We start from the raw sequence: 24698 nt of genomic DNA, 5'->3' as shown, positions 1-24698 counted from the left end.
ATAAACGATTGAATGGTGTAATATAAGTGGTCAAATTAACATAGATTATTAAAGCTGATATTTTCCTTAAAAAATTTTTTATAAGTTAATTTGTATTTTTGTAGGTCTTGATTCATTTTTTGTTGTAGTTTGAATCTTACTTTCGTTAACTGTTACTTTTTTTCTACTATCTTGATTTGATTTTCCATTTTGATTTTCTTTAGAATATTATCTACAACACTGATGTGTTTCTCTTTGTAATATTCTAAGTGTTCAATACACATACAACCTTCTTCATGAGATTTGATGTTTGTTTTTTCCTTACTCCTATTCCTCATGAAATTTCTTATGGTGTTGGTTAGGCTGTCTTTAGTTATAGTCTTATTTTGTGGCACATTGCTATAAAGCATTTACTGCAGCCGCATGTATCTTCATGTTTCTCAGTTTGTTGTTTTTCCTTGGTTTTTTTTTCCTGTGGCGCCTATAATTGGTGATGGTTGAATTTCTTCGTTTTCACTGTAGTGACCTGTTATTTTTGGTTTTCCATTTCATCTGAATTTTGTGATTCGGTTCCTAGAGGTACTATTGTTACTATGGGAGACAGTGGAATATTATGTTTTTTGTTTCTGAACTTTAGCTTTCGGAGAGATTGGTGGGTTATTTATCTTTTTACAGACTTGTTTGGTGGAATTAGGTGGGGTCTTATCCAGTTGCCTCTTTTGAGTAGTATTATCTGTTTTTTCACATTCTTGTGATTTTAATTCTTCTTTGTTTTCCTCTATGTCATTATCTATTTCAATTTCCGATAAAGAGCTAAATCGATTTTCCACAGTCGTAATATTATGTATGTTTGAAGAGTTCTTTTTCATCTTGTATTTTTGTGGTGGTATTTCTTTATTTCTATTATTATCATTTGTCTCAGTTCTGGTATTGCTTGACTTGAGGTGTCTGCATACCTAAATTTCTTAGCTGGGTCATTTAATCCTCTCACTTTCAGTTCTAACTTTGCTTCTCTTATCGTCATTCCAGTTCGTTCTTGTAATAATTTAAGTTCTGTATTGTAGATATAGAACGCACACAATTTAGATCTGGCATGATGTTCTAATCCACAATTTACGCATTTGGGTTGGCCACAGTTCCAGCGTGTTTTATGGTCCTGCGAGCTGCAAAAGGCACATCTATAAATATTCCTGCACTTAATTGCTGTATGACCATATTTGCAACAGTTTCTTGCATTGCATAGTTTAGGAACATAAGGTCTTAGTTCCCTATTTAATCCTAGCATTTTAATTTTTAAGGGTAAGGTTTGGCCACTGAACTTTATCTTGGCTATTTTCATAGTTTGACTTTTGTCTTTCCTGCTTGGGACCTCATATACTTCGCAGTCTTCAACATTATTGTACCTTTTCTTTAATGAATCTAAAAGTATTAATCTATCTAATGTTTCATCCTCAAGATTTGGTACTACTACTGTGCCTTGCACACTGTTCATTGTATCATGCCTTGTAACTTTTATATTTATGTTATCTATATTTTTTATACATTGATAATTTTCCGATTGGTTTTTGGTTGTTGTTTCAACCAACCATTCCCTTTTTTTTAATTTGTCTTATGCGCATCTCTTGGCGATGGGCATCGATTCAATAGGTAATTTTCTAATTTTAATAAAGATATATCTTTGTCAGCTTCTAAGTTCAAAAACCTTGACCAGTTTGACTCCCCAAAGAGAGAATCAAAGTGAATCAAGGTTGGGTCCTGGCGATATCTATTTCTTTTGGGTTTATTGTATGGTAATAATGTCTTAATACCACTCTGATTTTCATTATTTGTGTTATCTGAGAACAGTCCCATTGCCATGCCATAAGTCGTTGTGAGGTTAATTTTATTCTCCATATATAGTATTAAACAAATTTCATCCAGGATGAGGTCCCTCTCACCAAGGAGGCCCAACCGGGGGAGGGCATGCCGTTACACACTCTGGTAAACTGCCCTGGGTCCCTCACCTGGATATACGCCATACCCACAGTGCCTTAAGGGTCGTCAGTCCCATGAGATCGGACCCAGCACTGTGGGCATGGCTTGACTTAAAAATTTCCCCTCGCTCAACCACGTCAGGTACTCTAGTTTTAATTTACGGGTGGAGAGGCATGCCATCCAACCTCACCCTCCATCAAGTTAAAAGAGCTGTCAATTCAATAGTCCAAAACATGCCAGGGTCGTCAATGAAAGAAGAAGAAGGGAAAGGGGAAAATTTATAAGGAGGAGGATTAAAGGAGTTAAATTGGTCCAATGTTCAGTTGGATCCACAGCAGAGAGAGTAGGCGTAAAGGGGCATACTCTCTGCAGTGGATCCCTAAGCCCCCCACCTCGTCAAGGAGTTGGGATCAGGGGGTAAAATAGGAGAAATGTTACTTCCCTTACCTTTCGTAGAACCACTCTTGGAGGAAGACCTCCTGATCCTATCGCGCTCCAACTTACGCCGATAGATTCATACACCTTCCATTCATCCTCAGTCAAACTTTTGCATTCCATGCAACGATCAACCAGCAAACAAACATGCCCGGCCCCCTACACCCCATACATACTGTGTGGGGGTCTACCGATGATTTCGGTAGCCTCACCTTGCAATCACTTCTCACACACACTCTGAAGCTCACTGAACTTGATCCCGACATCACGTTCATAGAAAAGCCAATCCAAAATCCAAAAACAGTCCACTATCGCGTATGCCAATCCAACAATCCAGAGTCCAAAACCAAAAAGTCAATCCAGATACTTATAAAGAGTCAAAATCCAAAAATCCTGGGCGGAGGTCTGTAAACAGGTGTTTACCGACCGGCGACAGAAAAAATATGAATAGAAAATGGGAATGGTTCCTGATATCCGCCTCCCAGCGGCGGGAATGGGTACTACCACCTGGCCGCCCACTGCGTGTGCCGCGAGTTTTGAAAATTCTGTCGGACTTCGGAGAATACAGCTATATATATTATCTGAACCAAGTAAGTTTCATGAACAAAAAGAAAATTATTAATGGGTGTTTTTCTTCCTTGTATTATTTCATGACGCGAGAGTTACAATTCTCAACATTTTTTAGGACTCGAAGATGCCTGATGGATTACGACATTAGTGTTTACAAGCCAAGCAAAGAAGTAGGTGCTCATACAAACCCATGAGCATTGAAAAGCTTTACAATAAATATATGTTGTAAACCTGCCATGACAAAATATATAATACATACAGCACCAAGCAGTCTCTTCAACTACAGAATACTTCAACCTATAAAAAAAATCTAATTCAAATTATCTTTTAACATTTTTTTTCTCTACACTGAATTAATTTAGTTTTAACTATTCCTTTCACAATGGTCATGTCTGCTAGTATTTCCTTACCATTTAATTGCAATTCTATTCTATAGTTTCAAGCCTATATTTGCTAGAAGTGTGGTTTCACATTCAATCTGCCTGCACATGAATTCTTGATACTGACTAAATTATAAACAGAAAAATATTCAATTGCTCAACAGCCCAGTTGCACCAAACCTTGTAAATTAAGGCTTAAAAACAAAGCAGAACAAACAATGGACCATCCCCCTTCTTTCAACATCTGGCAGTATTGAACCTTTAATACCAAACTCCCCCCTTCCCCCCCAAACCCCCCCCCCCCCCCTTTTACTATCTACTCTCAGTCAAATACCCTTTAAAAAAACTATCACTCATAAACTTAACATTCAGACAGAATTAGTGTAAAATTTGACATTTCTAGAAATTAAACATCCTTTTCTGAAAACTTCCACAGAAAAGTACAGATTCCTATTTTTTTCTCATAAAATTTTTTTTTTATCGTCTCAGTGGTGTGATCGGTATGGTCTTGACCTGCCACCTTGGTGGCCGCGAATTCGATTCTTGGCCATTCCATCGAGGTGTTAGAGATGTGTATTTCTGGTGATAGAAGTTCACTCTCGACGTGGTTCGCAAGTCAGTAGAGCCGTTAGTCCCGTTGCTGAATAACCACTGGTTCCATGCAACGTAAAAATAACATACCTACTACTCGTCAAAAATTTAAATCCATAAACCCAAGGCATTGCTAAAACGTATCAAGTAATTCACCAAAAATTTACAAGTTTGTGCAAGGGATCAAATGCACTTCAGATAATTCAAGACTTGAAAATTTTGTCAATTACAAGAGACGCTGAGAATGCCTACCTTAGCAGAGAAAACAGTCTTAATTTAGCTTTCAATAACAATGCTTAATTTTGGAATAAAAGACATGTACACTATTATTTTGGGTAAAATGGGATCTTTAAAAACATCAAATGGGTTAAACTTTACAAAATTTACAAGTTACTTGGTTTCTCACCGAGTTCATCAACTGCTGTTGAGCAAGAGAGTGAAGTGAAGACAAGCTTCTCTTCATAGTTGAGGGAAATTTTCATCAGTTGAATAAATCTACACAATCATTTAGGTAAGAAACTCAAACATATGGATAATATACAGGCTTATAAAATAACAAAAACCAAATGTTTTTGTTATTCCTTAAGCCTGTATTATCCATTCCTTAAGCCTGTATTATCTATATGTCTATAGAGGATGATTCATTACAATTAAGAATATCATGATTGCCAACTTATCAATGGTAAAATTCTCAATGGTTCCCTTGGCATTGGTAATACAGATGAAGACTTGACTTCCATGCTGTAGACTTGGGTGGGTCATTCAATGCATTATTTCCCTTCAAGGACCTTTCCTTATACAGGCAGTCCCCGGGTTATGACGGGGTTTCCATTCTTGAGACGCGTCGTAAGCTTTGAGTGCATTGAAAACTATGTAAACTGCATTATTATGGCATTTTTCATTCAAAAAAACTTCAAATATTGATTATTGCATTTTTGGTGTCATATTTTATCCGTCAGATGAGCGTTGTAGGCGTCGTAACCCTGGAACATGCGTCGTAACCCTGGAAATAATGTCTGATGAATATAATTGAAAACTGTCGTACCCTCGGAACCCGAGACCGCCGTAACCCGGGGACTGCCTGTAAACTTAATTTCAACCAAAGATCTTAAATATCCTTGGGAATCTGGAAACAAAAACCTAGGTTATTTCTGGTATCTTTACCTCCAACAATCGCTACAGCTTACAGTGTGCCTTGTGGGACACACTGCCGAGGGTACTCAAAGTTCTCAGTCAGAAAACTTGACTTGGTCAGTGATGCCGTTTTTTCTTGACAACATTGGCTTTTAGCAGTGTTACCATATGCAGTTCATCTGATTTTTTTTTACTTTATTTATGATTTAATGGTTAGAATGTATATTTTTCCGATGTAGAATTATTTTCCATGATGTTAGAAAACTACATGTCACTAGCTTAATATTCAGTATTTTTGACGATGACAAATAAAGGTTTGTTCATGAAACTTACCTGACAGATATATATATAGCTGTATTTTCTGAAGTCCGACAGAATTTAAAAATTCGCGGCACACGCAGTGGGCGGCCATGGTGGTAGTTACCCATTCCCGCCGCTGGGAGGCGGATAATCAGGAACTATTCCCATTTTCTATTCATATTTTTTTCTGTAGCCGGTCGGTAAAACAACTGTTTACAGACCTCCGCCTAGGATTTTGAAAAGCTTCATTAGCCACTTAAGTATCCTAATTATTCTTTCGATTATTAACTTGGATTTGTGGCTAGGCATACGCTATCGTAAATTTTTTCATTGCATTTGATGTCTGAAGCTAGTTAGCCTAGTTTCAGACTTTGTTGTCTGCATGGTAAGGTGAGGCTACCGGAACTTTCGGTAGACACTCGCTTAGTATATATGACGTTTACACGTTTTCTTTGCATAAGGTAATTAGTGTAATGTGTGACTGATTACGGAAGAAGGAGGATTCATTTACGCATTTAGAGCGTGTTAGAATCAGGAGTTTTCCTCCACAGTAAACAGAAGTTAGAAATAATGAACCTTCTAACCTCCTGTAGATTTTATTTTGCCTAACCCTGTGGTATGGCTTACGGGCCTAGAAGAAGTGTCTGCTAGAGGATTACATCAAGTAATCTTAGACTAAAGTGCTCGCTCTCCAATCAGTGTTTGTGAAAGGTAGTGCCCCCTTGTTGTTGTGGAGGGGGCGTCAGATCGGCCCCATAATGCCTCTAGGCCTGGACCTCTGTCGGACTCCCATGACTCAAGGAGAGGGCATGTCGAAAGCCGCAAGAGGGTTACGGGGGCTTCCCACCGATCTGGCGTCCCTTCGGCAGAACCTGTTGACACTTCCCAGGCTGCTAAAGATCGTGCACGTGCACGAATCTTGAAGGATTGCTTCTCGTACTCCGAGGCGTCCTCCCCACACAGGGGTTGGAGTTCTCGGAAGGACTCGCGCTCCCTAAAGAAGCTTTTAGGAGAAAAGGAGGCTTGACGGTTCACGTCCTCTCTCCTCGTCACGAGAGGATGAAAGAGTAAAGAGACCACACCCTTTTCCCTTTTAGAAGAATGCACTGGCTCTTTTCCTAAGGGACATTTAAGGAGGCTCATTCATCTTGCCAGAAGAGTGATTTGAGCCTCCTGCGAGTGAACGCTCAGTATACTCATTTATACATCATTAAGGAGGCTCATTCATCTTGCCAGAAGAGTGATTTGAGCCTCCTGCGAGTGACCGCTCATGTAATACATCATTTATACATTATTAAGGAGGCTCATTCATCTTGCCAGAAGAGTGATTTGAGCCTCCTGCGAGTGAACGCTCATGTATATGACGCTCATGTATATATCACTTACCATTATTAGGAGGTTCATTCATCTTGCCAGAAGAGTGATTTTGAGCCTCCTGCGAGTGAACGCTCATGAAGTTAGAGCTGTTTCAACCTCGCTAGCATTCCAAAAGAATTTGGTAATCAAGGACAATTCTTGATTCCACCTTTTGGAGGAGCAACTCAGTATTCGTCTCCTATCCTCATGGCGCTCCGTATACGTTATGTAACGTTCGCTTTACTTCGAAAAAGCAAGCTGATAAGTTTGACGGCCGGCAAGCTGCTTTGCACAGTCAAACAACTTATGTCTCTGGTCGGCATAAGAAGGGCAATTTAGACGTGAGGAAGCTTTTGGAGGTGCTCGACGTCCTATAAGTAGAGACATTCTCCAGGACGCTCGGCAAGCACCTTGCGGAAGACGAAAGCCATACGTCTTCCTTTAGTGTTCACACTCTTCAGGAGCAGCGTGCGGCTCTCCATGGAGACTCGCATGAGGACGTCCCTTAAAAATATTCAAGTCATACGCCACAACGCGGTTCGTCATAACATTGAGATGTTGGCAATGGTCGCTCGCCAGGACGCCTCTTGGCGGGCCTTGCATGCATCAAGGCGTCAACGACGTTCCTCTCTGAAAACGTCGTTCAGAAGACTTGGTATTCTCTGCTCAGACACGCTCGTAGCTAAAGCAGCGTTTTTTGAGGACGCTCAGCAGGGGACGCTTTCCCAGGACCGCTAAGCAGGACGCTTTTGAGGACGCTCGCAGGACGCTTTTTGAGGACGCTCCCAGCAGGACGCTTTCCAGCACAGCTTTTTGAGGGACGCTCAGCAGGACGCTTTTGTGGACATTCGCCAGGACGCTTCGGTGGAAGCTCGGCAGGACGCTTTGCGAGAGAAAAGACTTGTTGAAGGCGTCTTATTTGCTGTTGCGGACATTTCTTTACAGAAATTTTTCAAAAGGATTCGGAGTTAGCGGAGAGACATACCCGAATTTTTTCTTCGATCCCTCTTTCATCGATTTCTTTGAGAATCGGGAAGATTATATACTCGGATTCCTGGGTGACTTTCGGTCATGTTAAAGGGTTTTCCCCTATTAGCAAAGTGCTAATAGTTTTGTCAAGTCAGGACGTTTTCCCCATTGTCATTTAAGTGGGGGACCCCTCATAAATGGGGTAGTTCTCATTGACATAGATTTTAACGTTTTTATCGTTTAAGCGGATAAACTCATTAACAAATTTCGGAAGAGCTCTCATTCATTTTCAGAGGCTCATCCGGGGTTAAGAGAAAAGATCTTGTAGACTATCCAGGAAGTCTTTTGTCCAATACATAAGAACATTGAACGGTCTTTTTCGATCCTCGGTTCTCTCTTGATGATCTCTATTCGAATATTACTCCCGTTTCTTGGAAAAGAGTCTTGGCAAAGAGTCAAGGAGTTCTTTTAATAGTCTCGTTCATTAGAACGCGGACAGTCGTTTTCCTTTCTTTCTCTCTTCCTTAGTAGAGAATTCGATGTTCAAATTACTACAATACTTACGTAGTTTATCTTTGCGTCATTTTGCTAACGCATGGGTCAAGTCATATACGCATATCGTATTTACCTCTGCGGATAGAAGCCGAAAGAACTGTTGTTCTAATGTATTTATTTGACACTCCCTTCAACCTTCCAAGAGTTTCGGAGTAAGAACAACTCTTCAGGTATTGTTACGACAACACCAACTCAGCTTCTGTATTTAGCGAATTCTGTTTCGTTTAAATAGGCCTGCTTGAGAGTTCCTTTTGCTCGATAATATCATACCTATTCTTCGTAAAGGGAGTAGCTGGCAACTCAGGCAGATAGTATTCTGTTCACCATTGAAGCTTTCCTTCGAGGAAGACTTCTCCTTCACTCTTTTGATAGAGATCGAAGGTGGTCGATCTCCAATCCTTATTTTGTTTTCTTGAAGGAAAGAATTAGGATGGAGATCGTTGTTCAGAATACTATAAATATACTACGTTTATTAACCTCGCGACATGATTCTACTAAGCAGTTGAATTGTCCGAGGAGTAGGCGCATATCCTAGTTATTCTACGGATTGCGACTTAGACGAGAAGTATTCTAATTGAACTGCAACACCAACTCAGCTTCTGTATTTAGCGAATTTTGTTTCGTTTAAATATGCCTGCTTGAGAGTTTCCTTTTGCTCGATAATTTCATACCTATCCCTTCGTAAAAGGAGTAGCTGGCAACTCAGGCACATAGTGCGAGACGATGATCAAGGCTGCTGTTACTGTGATCTACGCAGTTACCGGCTAGCTCGGTGTCATGCGCGGGTTGGTTTATGTCTCTCTTCCCTTGCGGGAATGGCTGAAATAAACCGTCTCTCTGCCCTACAATCATGATTTTAGCCTCGGGTTGAGGAAATTTCTAGTAATCTTGAATGATCATACCTGCCGTTTACTTAGAAAATTTCAACAAGATATCTCTTATACTTGTTAGGTGCGGGTTTACTGCACGGTAACATTCTGTACGAATCTACCGCGGCATAGCACTATAATAATGCTCTCCTGCTTATGCAAAGCGCAGCCTTATTTAGGGAAGGAAGCAGCTGAGTGAGGGAATGGATGAGTTTGCTGGGGACCATTTTCCTCGCTGGAGAAGCTTGTTTTTCCCTGAATAAACAGCAATTCAGGACCTCTACAAATTTTCCTCACGAAGAAATTGGAATAACATCAAAAGATCTTGTAATTCTAATTTTCTCTCAACGGCTTGAGGATCACCTCGGGTGATAGCGAGAGGGTGCCAGACATCCGAACAGAGAACAGATGTTCTGGCACATTGTCTGAAAGAATTGGAAGCCAAATTGGTCGCCTCTCCAGTTCCTCGAAGGGTGAGTTTGGATCGAGTGGCCCAAATCATCTCGGATAATTTCTCAGCTCTCTCATAGCTCGAGAAGAGAGAATTGGTTATGGGCTTGGGCACGGAACGTAACGATCCTCAAGAGGTTCGTTAAACTAGTGCACGTCCGTGCGGGTCTTCTCGATCGAAGGCAACAACTACTGATGTCTGAGTAATCTCACTTAGAAGTATGTCGAAAGTGAGGAGAGACTGAGGGCGTCCTTTCGTTAAGTTTTTCGTAATTGAAGACGAAGGAGCTTCCTCTTAAGTTGTTCCCTTATTCATGATCCTAGAGGATTAGCTTTAGTCGCCACATGTTGGCCTCTAAGAGGTTGGATTCACAGAGGTCAGGTAATTCAGAGAATTGTCCAAAGACCCTTCCCGAGAGAATCGGTGTAATCTAACATCGTCACTTAGTGAAGTATCTAATATCTCTCCTCTCTGAGTCTGAAGGCGTTCAGACTATCGAGAAGCGATAAGATCTTCAAGATTAATAGCAGTCTCTTGGCCAAGGCAAAGCAGTGCTGCCTATTTTCAGTTTTCAATCGGAGGGGGCCGTTTCTGGAGATAGTGAAGGGAAATGACTGTTTCCTCCGCCCCCTCCACCCCGAACCTCTTTGAATTTCGTTATGGTTCTATCTTTCCGTATGAAGTATAGATAAGATAGAAGTCCTAACTATTGTAGAATATGCAAATATGTTTGTTGACGGCCCTAGGCTCAGAGATTCGGTTCTGTCAAACAACAAAGCTTCACGATCTTTGAGGTCTGTGGAGATCTTGAAATTCTCTGGATCAAAGGTTCCGGCATGGAACTTAGACGTAGTCTGAGTTTCTGATGCAAAAGCATTTCGAACCTATCCTTTCTGCGAACTTAATACACGTGACCAGAAAGGCTAATATTCTAACCGCTCTAGCCACGGCAAGGAGGGTTAGTGAGGTTTTAGCCATCATCCAGAGGTTTTGGCTTTAAAGGACATAATGCGGTCTGTCCTCTAAGCCTTCCGTTCTTGATAAGAACGAAAACCTGTCTAACCCTTGACCCGAAGGCTTGGAGACCAAGGGTATGGCACAAATTATTGGGCAAGGGCATTAGAGTCCTGTGCCCTGTAGGGTCTCAAGTTTTATCTTGATAAAACTATGAAAGTCAAGGTCAACGGACAATCTGCGGTGTTCCGTTAAAAAGACCAGACTGGTTCATGTCCAAGAACACCCTGGCATCATACCCAAGGATTCTTTTAAGAGGTCTCATTCATTATGTTTGCATAAAGATTTGAGATTTTTGTTCTTACTATCAATGCTCAAGAGGTGAGGGCGCGGCCTCGGAAGCATTTCAACAGAGCATGACACTCAGTAACTCCTGAGTGCCACGCTTTAGCGAAGCAACTCTGGGTTCGCTTCACAACTCCCGAACAATCTGCGGTGTTCCGCAAAAAAGACCACCAGACTGGTTCATGTACCAAGAACACCCTGGCATTATAACCAAGGAGTTCTTTTAAGAGGTCTCATTCATTATGTTTGCATAAAGATTTGAGATTTTTTCTTTTTTTAATATGAATGCTCAAAGAGGTGGAGGGCGCGGCCTCGGAAGCATTTCAACAGAGCATGACACTCAGTAACAAAATCCTGAGTGCCACGCTTTAGCGAAGCAACTCTGTGTTCGCTTCACACTCCCGACGGGATGTGAAGACGACATTTCAGATCCGTAAGTCGCTAGGACCATACATATCCGTAGATATATTATTGGGTGCAGGAAGCAACACGAATCCTATCCTATAGAAAAGGGATAGGTGTGCTTTTAACTTTGAAGGGTTGGTCGCTTGAGGCGCGTTCCTTTTCTTTAGCCTAGAAGTTATGGAACTAACTTTGATAGGTTAGGTCAGGTGGTGGTTTTAGCTTCGGTGCCCTCAGAAGTATGGTCATATGGTCTAGTCACATTGTGGTCACGCCCCCCCCCGTTGACAGATCATCTAGAGCGCACCAGCATTACAGGTCTCTACCTCGCTGGCAACTCTAGTAACGCAGAAGCAGACTTTGGTGACAGTAATCACGAAGTCGGCTATGCTAACAGGTCAGGAACCAAGATGTATATCATCTACTTAATTGATCCGAAGGTGGGATTCAGCTATATATATATCTGTCAGGTAAGTTTCATGAACAAAATGTTATTGTTATAATACAATTAAGTTTGTTCATACTTACCTGGCAGATATATATAATTAAAGTGCCCACCCACCTCCCCTCAGGAGACAGTGGCACTGATAAAATATGAATAGAAAATGGGAATAGTTCCTGATATCCGCCTCCCAGCGGCGGGAATGGGTACTACCACCTGGCCGCCCACTGCGTGTGCCGCGAATTTTAAATTCTGTCGGACTTCAGAAAATACAGCTATATATATATCTGCCAGGTAAGTATGAACAAACTTAATTGTATTATAACAATAACATATTTTAATAAAATTATTTGTATAAATAAGCTGGATATGTTTTATATGTTTATTCTCATAATAAAACAAAAAGGCAAAGTGAAGAATTTTTTTTCTTTTTTTTTCAGTGCCGTGGCCTGTGGTCGGAAAAGCCACAGAGGGTGCCAGATGTCACCAGAAAGCCACACTAATACAGTAGTACCTCGAGATACGAAAATTAATTCGTTCTGAGGCGCCTTTCGTATCATGAGTTTTTCGTATCTTGGACCACATTTTGCATGTAAAATGGCTAATCCGTTCCAAGCCCTCCATAAACACCCCAGTATATTTCATAATAAAGCTAAATTGACCTATAAACAATGAAATACTACAACAATTTGGACCATTCAATACCTAAATTAAGAATAAAAATGCAAAACTGTAAATAAAGTGTATATTAGTGTACAAGAAATATTATTACTGTAACATAAAATGTGGAAAATGTGGAAGCTTACCTTTCGAGCGAGGCTATCTCCGAAAGAGGTGGCAGAGGAGGAGGAGGACAAACGGCAGATACGTACACTTAACTTTACGAAACACATAAAAAAATGTCAGAAAAACAAAAACAAACTAAACTTTACAAAACACATTAACAAAACTGTAAACACATAACTTTACAAAAAAATTAAAATAAAATTTATTTTGGTGTCTTTTTTTTTATTTTTACATTTCTTTTTACTTTTTTATACTTTACGTAATTTCAATTTCTTCACCACCGAATGGATGCCAGTCCGTTTACGGAATTTATCGAACCACCCCATGGGGTTGCCGTTTATGTCCCCTCTCTGCCGTCGTCTTCGGCTTGGGCAATCAAATCGCCGAAAATAGCGCTGGCCTTCTGGCAGATTGCCGTCTCGGTTATCATATCGCCATCGATTTCTTTGTACCCACGATCCATACAAGAAGCAGCCTTTCCATTTCATTATGCACATGGCTCCTCTTGTTGGACAAATAGTCACGCCCTTGGAAGGTGTAGCTGCTCTGATGGCTTCCTTCTGCTTAAGGATGGTGCCTATCGTCGACGGATTTCGGCCGTATTCCTTAGCGATCACACTCAACCGCAAGCCAGCTTCATACTTTTTTATTATCTCCATCCTTTGTCTCCATAGAAAGCATTTTCTTCTTTCTGTGAACTTCAGCAACTTTCTTGGGACCCATGACTATATGTACTGTACATAATTAAGTTACGTATGTAGTATTGTATTACTAATTAGGTTCACACAACACGATAAAGTAGCACAACGAAATCACTAACGAATTTACGATACTAAACTAAATCGTTGGACCGAACGAATGCTGCATGTGTACGATAAAGCTTCGGGTGCGAAGTGGCCGAGCGAAGGAACGCCACCACGTAAGATGCATGATAGGAGGGATGCTATCCAATAGGAGAGAAAGGATCTCATGGCTTGGCTAGCATCAGGAACCAATGGCGAGAGCAGGAGGATGGTGACGAGTCTACTAGAACTAAGATCGCGGCGCGAGTTTCAAAATTGTTATCGGGCGAATCTCGGACTTTCAGAAAACTTTCCTTTCTTGAAAACTTTTCGTTTGTAGAGCAGTAAAATTTTTCGTGTCAGCTTTCGTATCTCGAGTTTTCGTAAGTTGAACCTTTCGTATCTCGAGGTACCACTGTAGATGAAATTCCTCAAAACAGCAACCCTGGACTTGTATGACTTGGTAGTCTCAAATGATTTTTTACATAATCAACATTGAACAATACAGTACATAAAAAGAAAATATCTACACAGGCAGTCCCTAGTTATTGGCGGGGGTTCCGTTCCCAGCGGGGAGCTGATAAGCGAAAACCGCCATTAACCAAAACTGCAATTTATAGTGCTTACAGCACCATCCATTATCAGCACCTTGTGGCGGCGATAACCGAAACTTGGCCCTTGTGTGCCACAAATTGCCAAATCTATGGCGCTAGACAAGCCCCACAATACCGTATCACCAATGACCCCTCGGTGGAATGCCAGAGAATCGAACTCGGTGGCCTCGAGTTCGATTCTCGGGCATTCCCCGAGGGATCAGAGATGTGTATTTCTGGTGACAGAAGTTCACTCTCGATGTGGTTCAGAAGTCACGTAAAGCCGTTGGTCCCGTTGCTGATGAACCACTGGTTCCATGCAACGTAAAAACACCATACAAACAAACAAATAAGCCATTAACCGAGTCCAGCAATATACTACAGGGACTGCCTGTCTGTTATTTTGGTCAAATTCCTTCTAAATTGCAGTCAAATTACAGAAGCAAGACATTGACACCTGTCACAAGGTGATGATCATGATAATCTTGGGTAATCCAATTTTGTCAAAAACCCAAAATGACAATGTAGTGGTCCCCGGGTATTCACGGGGGATGCGTACCAGAACCCCCCCGTGAATAGTTGGAACCCCTATAAAAATGCTGAAAACAGCCTATTTTGTTAGTTAAAACTCAAGAAAAACCCACTAAAATTTTTATACATACTTGGTTTTTTAATAGGTTTATCACGAAAAAGTGCATTTTATGACAAAATTGATAAAAAACCCAGGAATTTGTGGATATATCTCATAGAAAAATACGGCGAATATGTGAATTTTCCGCGAATAATGCAGGGAAACATTCCCGAGAGAAAGCCACGAATGTGTGAGTCCACGAATCCGGAGACGCGAATACAGGGGGTCCACAGTACAGTGGCTGCAAAGGAAATTTTGACAAACAGTGGAAAAGGTACTAGTATATGGGATTTCTAGGGCTTACTACAATAAAACAAAAAAATGCAAAAACTTGTATATATTTGAAGAGGTTCTGAGACATCAGCTAGTATTTTGTCATGTTTCCTTTAAATTCTAACACCTGCTTCAGCCTGTTACACATAAAATCAGCTACATTAATGAAGTATTGCATATCCAAGTTCTCCCACACATCACATATGCCCCTCTTCATCTCCTTAACATTACATGGCTGGGTCTCAAACACTATCTTTAATAACCTTCCACACGTTTTCTATAGGGTTAAGGTCAAGTGAGTTACCTGGCCAGTCTAACAGTGAAACAGTGTTGTCAGCTAACCACTTTTTAACTTTTTTACCCCTGTGAGGTGGAGCCCCATCCTGCATGAAAGTATGACATGCATGTTCATTAAAAGAGTCAATCATGTGGTCTTTCAAAATATTCAGGTAATTAGCACTGTTCACAGTTTCATCTTCTGACATGAAATGGAGTTCACCTCAAACACCTACACCACTAAATGCTCCTCACACCAGGACACTGGAGGGTTGTTTAACAGTTTTCATGGTGAATTTTGGTAGTACCGCGACACAGTCTTGGGGTGAAGAACAACTTTGGACTTAGCTCTGACAAATCTGAAGGTTGATTAATTGAAAACATGACCCCTCTCCACTGCTCACTTGTCCAGGCAAGATATTTCTTGCAAAAAGCTTTGCGTTTCTTCTTCATATCATCATTAAAAATAGGTTTCTTAGCAGCACGGCAGCAGTGAAGGTGAAGGTTCTTCTGAAGGTGTTGGATTGTACAAACGGCAACATTTTTCAGCCGAGTGAGCATCTTTTTCTTTAAGGCAGCTACTGTAATTGATGGATCATTCATAACTTAACGTTTCAAGAGCTTGTCTGTACGTGGGGAAGTCTTTCTGATCCCCCCAGAACCAGCTTTCCTCTTCAGTACCTCTCATGGCTGGAGTCCCACAGAAGCATTCTTCAGGACGTAAATGGCTTGTCTTAAAGTCCCAATATCTCACGCCACACAAATTACCGACACTCCCTGCTCAAGGAGTGTCAAGGCAAGAGTTTTTACTTCATCAGCAAGTTCTTTTGCCCCATGTTAGCAGTTGGTATCACTGCTACAGCACTCCAAAAATACACAAAAAGTAGGGAAAAAAGGGGCGATGGAGCAGTCCGACATACATCTATTTTCATCCATAGCCGAGGTGGCAGAGTCTGTCTGGTGCTTTCAGACACTTTAGAGGGTGTTTAGAACTGCCATATGTATGAGCAAATCCCGCCAACCAGTAGACTGACCAGCACAACCAAAATGTTTACATGCATTTTTTCGCTGTCAACATTTCCTTTGCGCCCAGTGTAGTATTAGAAAGGTGGAAAGAGAACCCTTCAAGATTCCTAGGATCCACAACTAGTCTGTTGCAACACACTTTTGGCTTACTGCTTATGAAGTTAGTAAATAATGTCCTTGCATTACCTGCTGTATATTTATTTTTTATGATCTGAATCTTTTATGATCTGAATCTCACTATGGTATCATTACTGTTGTATGTTTAAAAAAGGAAAAACTCAAAATATAACTGAATTTGGCCAAAAAAATTATTTTTCATAAATGCTGATTTAAAGCTAACAAAATTTGATAACTGACCAATTTAATATCTTTGCCATTCAATAAATTTTCAAAGAGAACTACTTTCTCAAAATGCACGAATACTTAATAATTAACACACGCAAACTCAAAAGTTCAACTTACATTCTACAGCAGGAAATGACAACTGGGTTAAGTCACTGCATGGATAACAGCTGGATGGTCTGGCTAAGCTCCCAAAGCTTTGCTAGTACTCTGTCATTTGTTTTTTCAATCATTTCTTGCACTCATTACACAGCAACTGAAAAATATTTTAAATCATGTAAAAAGAGAATGTACAAGAGAAGAAATTTCCAACTTAAGTAGAAAATGCCAGCTACGTAGCCACTCCTCCCGAACTCTTGCATTAAATGTAAGAGCCTTCCATATCTTTGCCAAATATAAATGGCAATTTTAAAAAATCACTAAAAATTATGCACAAATTGTTCAAACAACCAAGAGAAGCTATATCAAAGTTAATATAGTACTGTACTTTTCTAATACTATTGCAGTAGCAGTTAATAAAAAAATATTTTTGAAATTCCAATATGTAGATGTATAGGACATGTGGTTATGGCCCCAAACAGAACTTTGGTAAGTAAAAGAAATTTCTTTCAAAAATCATTAAGTTTTCATCCTATAATCCCTGTTTTACTTGCAGCCTATTTCCACTTGTCACACCTTACCAGTTATTGTAACTAAATGAAGGGTGACTTTTTAATTAATTGTTATCCCTAAGTGTTTTTTTGTATATTTCACTCTGCTAACAATTGCAACACAATCTAAGTGGTGTGAAAATGGGGAAACTTTTAGGCAATACCTTATGAGGAACTTTTACACAAAACCCCTGAACGGTACAAAAAAGATTAAGTGTCTTTCAATATCAGTGATATCAATGATCAAGTTGGTGTACCAAAGTTACTGAATCTCCCAATTCAGGGCATTTCATTTTATGAGGGAAGCAAAAACCACTACCAAAGTTCTGAAATGCAAGAATAGCATGACTATAAATGGGTTTAATGAACTTGTCATCAAAACAGTGCCTCATTCTTGTTACATACCCTCAGAAGTATTACATCAGCAAACACGACACACGCTCACTAGACAAATGTAATGAATTTGATAAGCAAATGAAAACACGAGACTAAAAATCCAAAGCATGCAAGAGCTTTTTTTATGAGGGAACATCATAGAACTCATGTGGCAACAAAGAGGTGGCAATGACCAAAAAACAGGGTCATAAAATTGTCATACCACATATCAAGACCACTTTAAAGTCCCAATCCTTTTCTGTGCATCATCTAGATATAAGACAACCAAATCAAATCAGTAACTTGACAGCAGCAGCAACAATTTGCAAAAGAAAGACTGAATGCTTTTATCTACTAGACATAACCTTTAACCTTACCAGGTGGTGGCTCTAGTGTATGAAGGAGATGGATGATAACCTGCCTGCAATCCTTAGGCACTGTCCTATGAAGTGGCTATCATCCCAGCACATTTATATTAAATTCTGAAGAGTCCCTGCGGTTATTTTAAAACCCCTTAGCATCAAGGGGCAACTAATTCCCTTACCATGAACTAAGAAAAGATGCCCTCTCCTCCTTATGAAGGCCATTAAGGATTTCTGGATTCTAAATTTTATTTTATATCTACTTCTGTAAGTCAAAGTTTAGGCATTTTAAAAGACCTACTACCAATTCTATGCAAAATAAGTTCATCCTTAACTAGGCGAGGCAACAAAAACTTGAGAGTAGTTAATATGATATTATGATGATACAATAAAGTTTGTTCATACTTACCTGGCAAATATATATAGTATAGCTGTATTCTCCGAAGTCCGACAGAATTTCAAAAAACTCCCGGCACACGCTGTGGTCGGCCAGGTGGTTAGTACCCATTCCCGCCGCTGGGAGGCGGGTATCAGGAACCATTCCCATTTTCTATTCAGATTTTCTAATGGCACTATCCCCTGAGGGGAGGTGGGTGGGTACTTGATTATATATATCTGCCAGGTAAGTATGAACAAACTTTATTGTATCATAACAATATCATTTTGTTCATGAAACTTACCTGTCAGATATATATATATAGCTGAATCACACCATTGGAGGTGGGAAAGGACAGAATTGAATGATTTTAGGAAACAAATTGCATGCAGATGATTGACATCTTGGTTCCACCTGTTAGCATAGCTGACTTCGTGATTACTGTCACCCAAGTCGGCTTTTGCTTTACTAGTCTCTCCAGCAAGGTAGTGACCTGTATAGCTGTCAACGGGAGCGTGACCACAATGTGACTAGACGATATTGACCATACCATGAGGGCTAAGAAGTAATATAAATCATCACCTGACCAACCTAGCCAAAGTTAAGGATGTTTTAACTAAGGCTTAAGAATTGAGAAGTCCGCCATTGGCAGCAACCCAACAACTAAAATTAACAGCTCTTCCTAACCATTTTCTACAGGATAGGATGAGTGGTACTTCTTGCCCCCAAGATTGTGTCTGCAGATCTCTTATGTCGTCTTCACATTCGTCTCACATCCCGCAGGGAGTGTGAAGCGAACACAGAGTTACTGAGTGCTATGCTCTGTTGAAATGCTTACGAGGCCGCGCCCTCACCTCGTGAGCATTTACTCTAAAGGTTTAAAATCTTTGTCCAAACATGACGAATGAGCCTCTTTGAAAGAACTCCTTAACAATAACGCCAGGCCGTTCTTCGACATGGGCAAGTCTGGTCTTTTTATGGAACACTGCAGATTGTCCAAAAGACCTCGACTTTTAGTTTTATCTAGATAAAACTTGAGAGTCCCGACAGGGCACAGGACTCTCTCTGGCTCTTGCCCAATAATTTGTGCCATCCCCTTGATCTCCAAGCTTCTGGGCCAAGGATTACATAAACGGGTTTTCATTCTTAGGCAAGAATGGAAGGCTTAGAGAACACGCCGCATTATGTCCTCTAAAGCCAAAACGTCTGATGATGGCTTAAACCTCACTAACCCTCTTTGTCGTAGCTAGAATGGTTAGAAAATTAGCCTCTGGTCATGTGCATTAAGTTTACAGAAAGGAAAGTTCAAAATGCTTGACATCAGGAACTTCAGACTACGTCTAAGTTCCATGCCGGAAGCTTCGATCTAGACAGTTTCGAGATTTCCACAGACCTCAAAGATCGTGGGGCTTTGTTGTTCGACAGATCCAAATTTCTGAGCCTAAAGGCCGTCAACAACATACTTCCGTATTCTTTAATAGTTGGAACTGCCAGCTTATCCCATTCTTCAGACGGAAAGGGAAGACTGTAATGTAATTCACAAAGGTCAAGGTGGAGGAAAAGCCATTCTTCCTGCACTATCTCCAGAAACGGCCCTCCGATTGGTACACTGCAAAAATAGGCAGCACTTCTTTGCCTTGGCAATGACACTTGCCATTAGTCTTGAAAATCTTCTCATTCTGGTCAACTTCTCGACAGTCTGAACGCAGTCAGACTCAGAGCGGAGAGGTTTTGAGGCTGTTAGAGTAGACCGACTCTCTCGGGAAGGGTCCTTGGAAAGTGCTCTAGGAAGGACGTGACCTCTGTGAATCCAGCCTCTCGGAGGCCAACATGGGGCGATCAGAGTCATTCTCGCTCCCTCTGACGCCGGAAATTATCTTATTACATCTCCTAAGAGTTTGAATAGGGGAAAAGAGACTAAACATCTATCCCCATTCAATACTATAGGATGGCGTCTATTTTTGCTACTGCTCTCGGATCAAGAATAAGGAGCAGTCTAGAAGAAGCCTCTTCGTCTTCAACATTGCGAAGAGATCTATGAAAGGACGTCCCCAACGTCTCCACAAATCTCGACACACTTCTAAGCGAAGATTTTACTCAGACATCAGTAATTGCTGCCGTCTATCGAGAAGATCCGCACGGACGTGCTGCAATCGTGCAACGAACCTCTTGAGGATCATTAAGGTGGGTACACACGTGAGAGCCGAACCTTGTATGTGTAACTGAGTTACGCATATAAGGTTACAAGTGTCAAAATGTTGAGGACGAACCGTAAGACGTAACTTCATTTCAATCCACTGCGATCATCAGTCTGTCTCTGTCCGGGTTGTTTACCGACGACGGCCACCATACAAGTAGCAGCTGCCACGTATATTTATATAATTATTTAACGAAGATGAAGCGAAATAAAAGAAGATGGTGGCAATCAAGGTTATATACTAGAAGGGTAGAATACAGTGGTCAGGAATTACTCGCCGACATGAGATTCCATGAAGTTTCTGGCCACAGTAAAGTCTTTTCTTCGTAATAACTAATAAATTGAAGGACCTCTTCCTCACTCCAATAGGCCATGGTAGACATATACGTACTGACTGACCAAAACAAGGGACTCTACTATGGACGGCCTTGTTCATAGTCGGTGTTAACAAGTTCAGCAACCTCTGTTGATACGCGTGTAACACAGGTCCCGTCCACACATGGCGTAACGCGCAAAGAGACCTCCCTTTGATTCGGGCACCAAAAACCGACAATTGCCGGGACGGAGGGTGAACGGAGCCTCGAACCTCGTGGGTTCGGGGTTCGGGTTCGAGGAACCGTCCACACTTGCGTTTTTGTTACAAGAATCGGTTACAATACAAGGTTCGGTTCGCACGTGTGTACCCACCTTTACGTTCCAAGCCTGTGCTCATAACAGGCTCTCTCTCGTTAACGCAAACAGGGACGAAGAGTGTGTTTCTCGATACTTCTAGAGATATATGAGAGCTGTGGAATTTTCCCGAGTTGATCTGGACCACTCGGCCAAAAACTCGTTCTTTGAGGAACTGGAGAGCCAACCGAATTGCTTCCAATTCTTTTATCTTATGTGCCAGGACATCTGTACCCCTGTCCGGATGCCTGGCACCCTCTCGCTATCACCTGAGGTGATCCTTGACCTACTGAGAGATGTTCAGAATCATTTCTAGATCTTCGATGTTATTTCAGTTTTCCGGTAGGAAAAACTGTAGAGGTCTGAATTGCAGTCTATTCAAGGAAACAAACTTCTCCAGCAAGGAAATGGTCCCCAGCAGACTCATCCATTTCCTCACTGAGCATGCTTCCTTCCCTAATAAGGCTGCGCTTTGCATAAGCAGGAGAGCATTATAGTGTTATGCCGCAGTAGACTTGTACAGAATTCTGTTACAGTGCGGTAAACAGTACCGAAAAGGTCTAAGAGATATCTCTGTTGAAAATTTCTTCGCAAAACGAAGGCGATGCTCATTCATGCATGCTAGAATTCCCCTCAACCCGAGGCTAAAGTCTGTGATTGTAGGGCAGAGATACGGTTAGTCAGTCAATCCCACGCAGGAGAGACGTAACCGACAGTGCATAGCAGAGAACTAGCTGGTACGAGCTGTCTACAGTGACAGCAGCCTACGTTCGCCGTCTCGCACTATTATGCCTGAGTTGCCAGCTACTCCATTCTACGAAAAAAAAAGGTTGTTATTATCAAGCCGAAAGAAAACTCTCAAGCAGGCATATTTAAGCGAAACAGAATTCGCTAAATACAGAAGCTGAGTTTGGTTGTTGTCGTAAACAGAATAACCCTTAAAATCTAAAAAGGGAAACCGGAAACTCCTGGAAGGTTGTTGCAGGGAGTACCGATTAAATGCACTTAGAATAATAGTCCTTTCGGTTGCCATCCGTAGAGATAACTAAGTTATGCGGTAGATGACTTGAACCATACAGTAGTAATATAACGCAAAGGTAAAAATACGTAGAGTATTGTAGTCATTTGTTTGGACAGCTAATCTCTACTACATTCTTTCCTTGACGAGGAAGAGAGAGAATGGAAATAGACTGTCTTCGTTCTCCTAGCCAAGAGAATGAATTTAGTACTAGTCGTAGAAGGTTCCTCAAGTGAGAACCGAGGACCGAAGAGGACAGCTCAAGCTTATTCTGTATATTGGACATAGACTTCATGGACGTAGTCTACAAGTCTTTTTCCTGGACGAGCCTCTGCAAATAACAAATGAGAGCTCTTCCGAATCTTATCAATGAGAGCTTATCCGCTTACGTGATAAAATGTTATTGAGTTCTTTGTCAATGAAAAACTAACCATTTACGTGACAAAGTCTATATTTCGTCAATGAGGGGTTACCCACTTACTTGATCAAACATTTAGTATCTTGTCAATGGGTGAAACCCACTTACATGACAGAAAGTAATCCAGGAATTCGAGCATAAAGTCTTCCCGATTCTCGCAAAAATCGAGGAAAGGGCAGGGTATTTCCTGGTCAGAGACTGGGCTTACGGTAGACCCTAATGTTCCCCTTCGGCAGCGCAGTCCCGAACGCAGAAGAGGCGTTTTTATGACAATGAAATTTGCTTAAAGTTTACTAGTCTTTTCTTCTAGATGCCAGCTCATCAGAACCAACCTGACTACTTATACATGCAGGTTGGATAGTTATTCTAGAGAAAGAGTCAGGGCCCCGAGACTGCAGGTCCAGGGCTCCGAAATAACAAATCTAGGAGCTAAAATTATCCATCGTCCTGAACAGCCCTTTCAGATGATCTATCTGGCTGGCAAAATCGTCCTGGGAAGAGGAAGGAACTCTCCAACCAGCTTCCTCTCCCGTTTCATATCGGATTCTGCTATTACGCTTAACCTTGCTGGAAGTAGGGCAAAGGAAGTCTTGCCTTGCGTTTTCCTGGAGTTCATCAAGTCATGGATTCTTTTTGTAGAAAGCGAAGTGGACATCTTGACGAGACCAGGCTACTTCCTCTTCTTCGACGAAGCACACTGCGAGAGAGGAGAGTGTTAACAAACAAGTCTTACAGAAGGCGTCTTCGTTCGCAGGTTGCGAGTCGCTCGAGGACTCTTTCTCCCTTACAGGAAAAGGAGAAGGGTCCCTAACCAACCGCAAAGCAATGAAACCCTGAGACCCCTCCTCTTGCTATCACCTCGTAAAAGGGGTCTCCTACTTGAAGTTGGGTTCAAAGACGAAAGTCGGGAATGCTTAATAGCACCTCCGAAGCTTTGCGAAGTTCCGGTAAAGGCCGATAATCAAACCCTGAGGTCCCGTTCGTAACAGGGGTCCTCTATCTGAAGGAGGTTTCGAAGAAGTAGTTCGGGTATGCCTCACCGCCAACTCCGAATCTTTATTAAGTTCCTGTAAAGGAACGTCCTGTGGAGAGTCCTGAAGAGCGTCCTCTTGACAAGCGTTCTTGCAGGAGTCCTGCCAAACGTCTTGATGCTTAGGGTGCCTATCGTTCTGAAGAACGTCTTGGCAAGTGCTCTGCCGAGCGTCTTCAAAAGCGTCCTCGCTAGCGTCCTGGCGAGCGTCCAGATGTGTAAGACATCGAGCGCCTTCAAAAGCGTCCTCGCGAGCGTCCTGGCGAACGTCTCAATGTTTATGACGTCGAGCATCTTCGGTCTTCAAAAGGCGTCCTCACGAGTGTCTTGCCGAGCGTATTGGTACATAGAGCACCAGTGTTCTGAAAAAAAAAACGGCATCTCAGCGAGGATCTTGCCCGAGCGTCCTGATGCATGAAAGGCCACCTGAGAGGCGTCATGGAGAGGCCGCACGCGCTCCTGAAGTGCGTGAGCACTATAAGAAGACGGACGGCAATCGTCTTCAAGACGAGCCTTAAGGACCTTCCTTACCTTCTGACAAAGGCGACGGCCGCCTGTGCGACATCTTACGTCTTTGTAAGGCAAATGAACACTTCCAGAAACTCGCTCAAAAAGGGAACGCCGAGCATTCCGAAAGGCATCCTTGCAAGGGCCTTGCCGAGCGTCCTGATTGCATAGAACGCCAAGCATCCTGAAAGGAGTCCTCTCTGAGGGTTCCATGCCGAGCATCTTGATGTATAGAACGCCGAACGTCCTGCATAACGTCCTTGTGAGCGTATTGAAGAGCGTCCCGAAGAGGAGAGCGACGAACATCAAGAGAAGCGTCATGGAGAGCTTCCTGACGTGACACGGCGGACCCAAAAGCGTTAACACGAGCAACTTGAGAGGCGTCCTTGCGAGGGCGCGCCCGCTTATAAAATCGCGCTAGCGTCATAAGCAGATGTACGGTGATCGTTGTCAGGACGAGTCTTATGGACGTTTGCAACTCCTGACAAAGACGACGGCGCCTGTTCGACATCTTGCGTCTTTGTCACGCTCATCGACCTCAAAAGGACGCCTGTGCGTTCTTGGGAGCGAGGATGTAGAAGGCGACGAGCCAGAAGAAGGAGAAGGAGAAGGAGAAAGGAGACTGCCGACTGACAGACAGCTCGAATCCTTCCTGCGGTAAATGTGTTGCCCTTCTCTTGG

The 24698-nt window shown here is 41.8% G+C and overlaps 1 long non-coding RNA gene across 3 annotated transcripts in view; it reads right to left on the bottom strand.

Moving 5' to 3' along the window:
* Positions 1-24698, bottom strand: part of LOC135203103 (uncharacterized) — a 258246-nt gene that overhangs the window by 81670 nt on the left and 151878 nt on the right. The gene's annotated exons all lie outside the window — the stretch shown is intronic.

This window comes from Macrobrachium nipponense, chromosome 33, assembly GCF_015104395.2.
Source record: "Macrobrachium nipponense isolate FS-2020 chromosome 33, ASM1510439v2, whole genome shotgun sequence".
Lineage (NCBI taxonomy): Eukaryota > Metazoa > Arthropoda > Malacostraca > Decapoda > Palaemonidae > Macrobrachium > Macrobrachium nipponense.
Note: the sequence above shows the minus strand (reverse complement) of the source record. Positions and strands in the feature narration are given on the sequence as shown.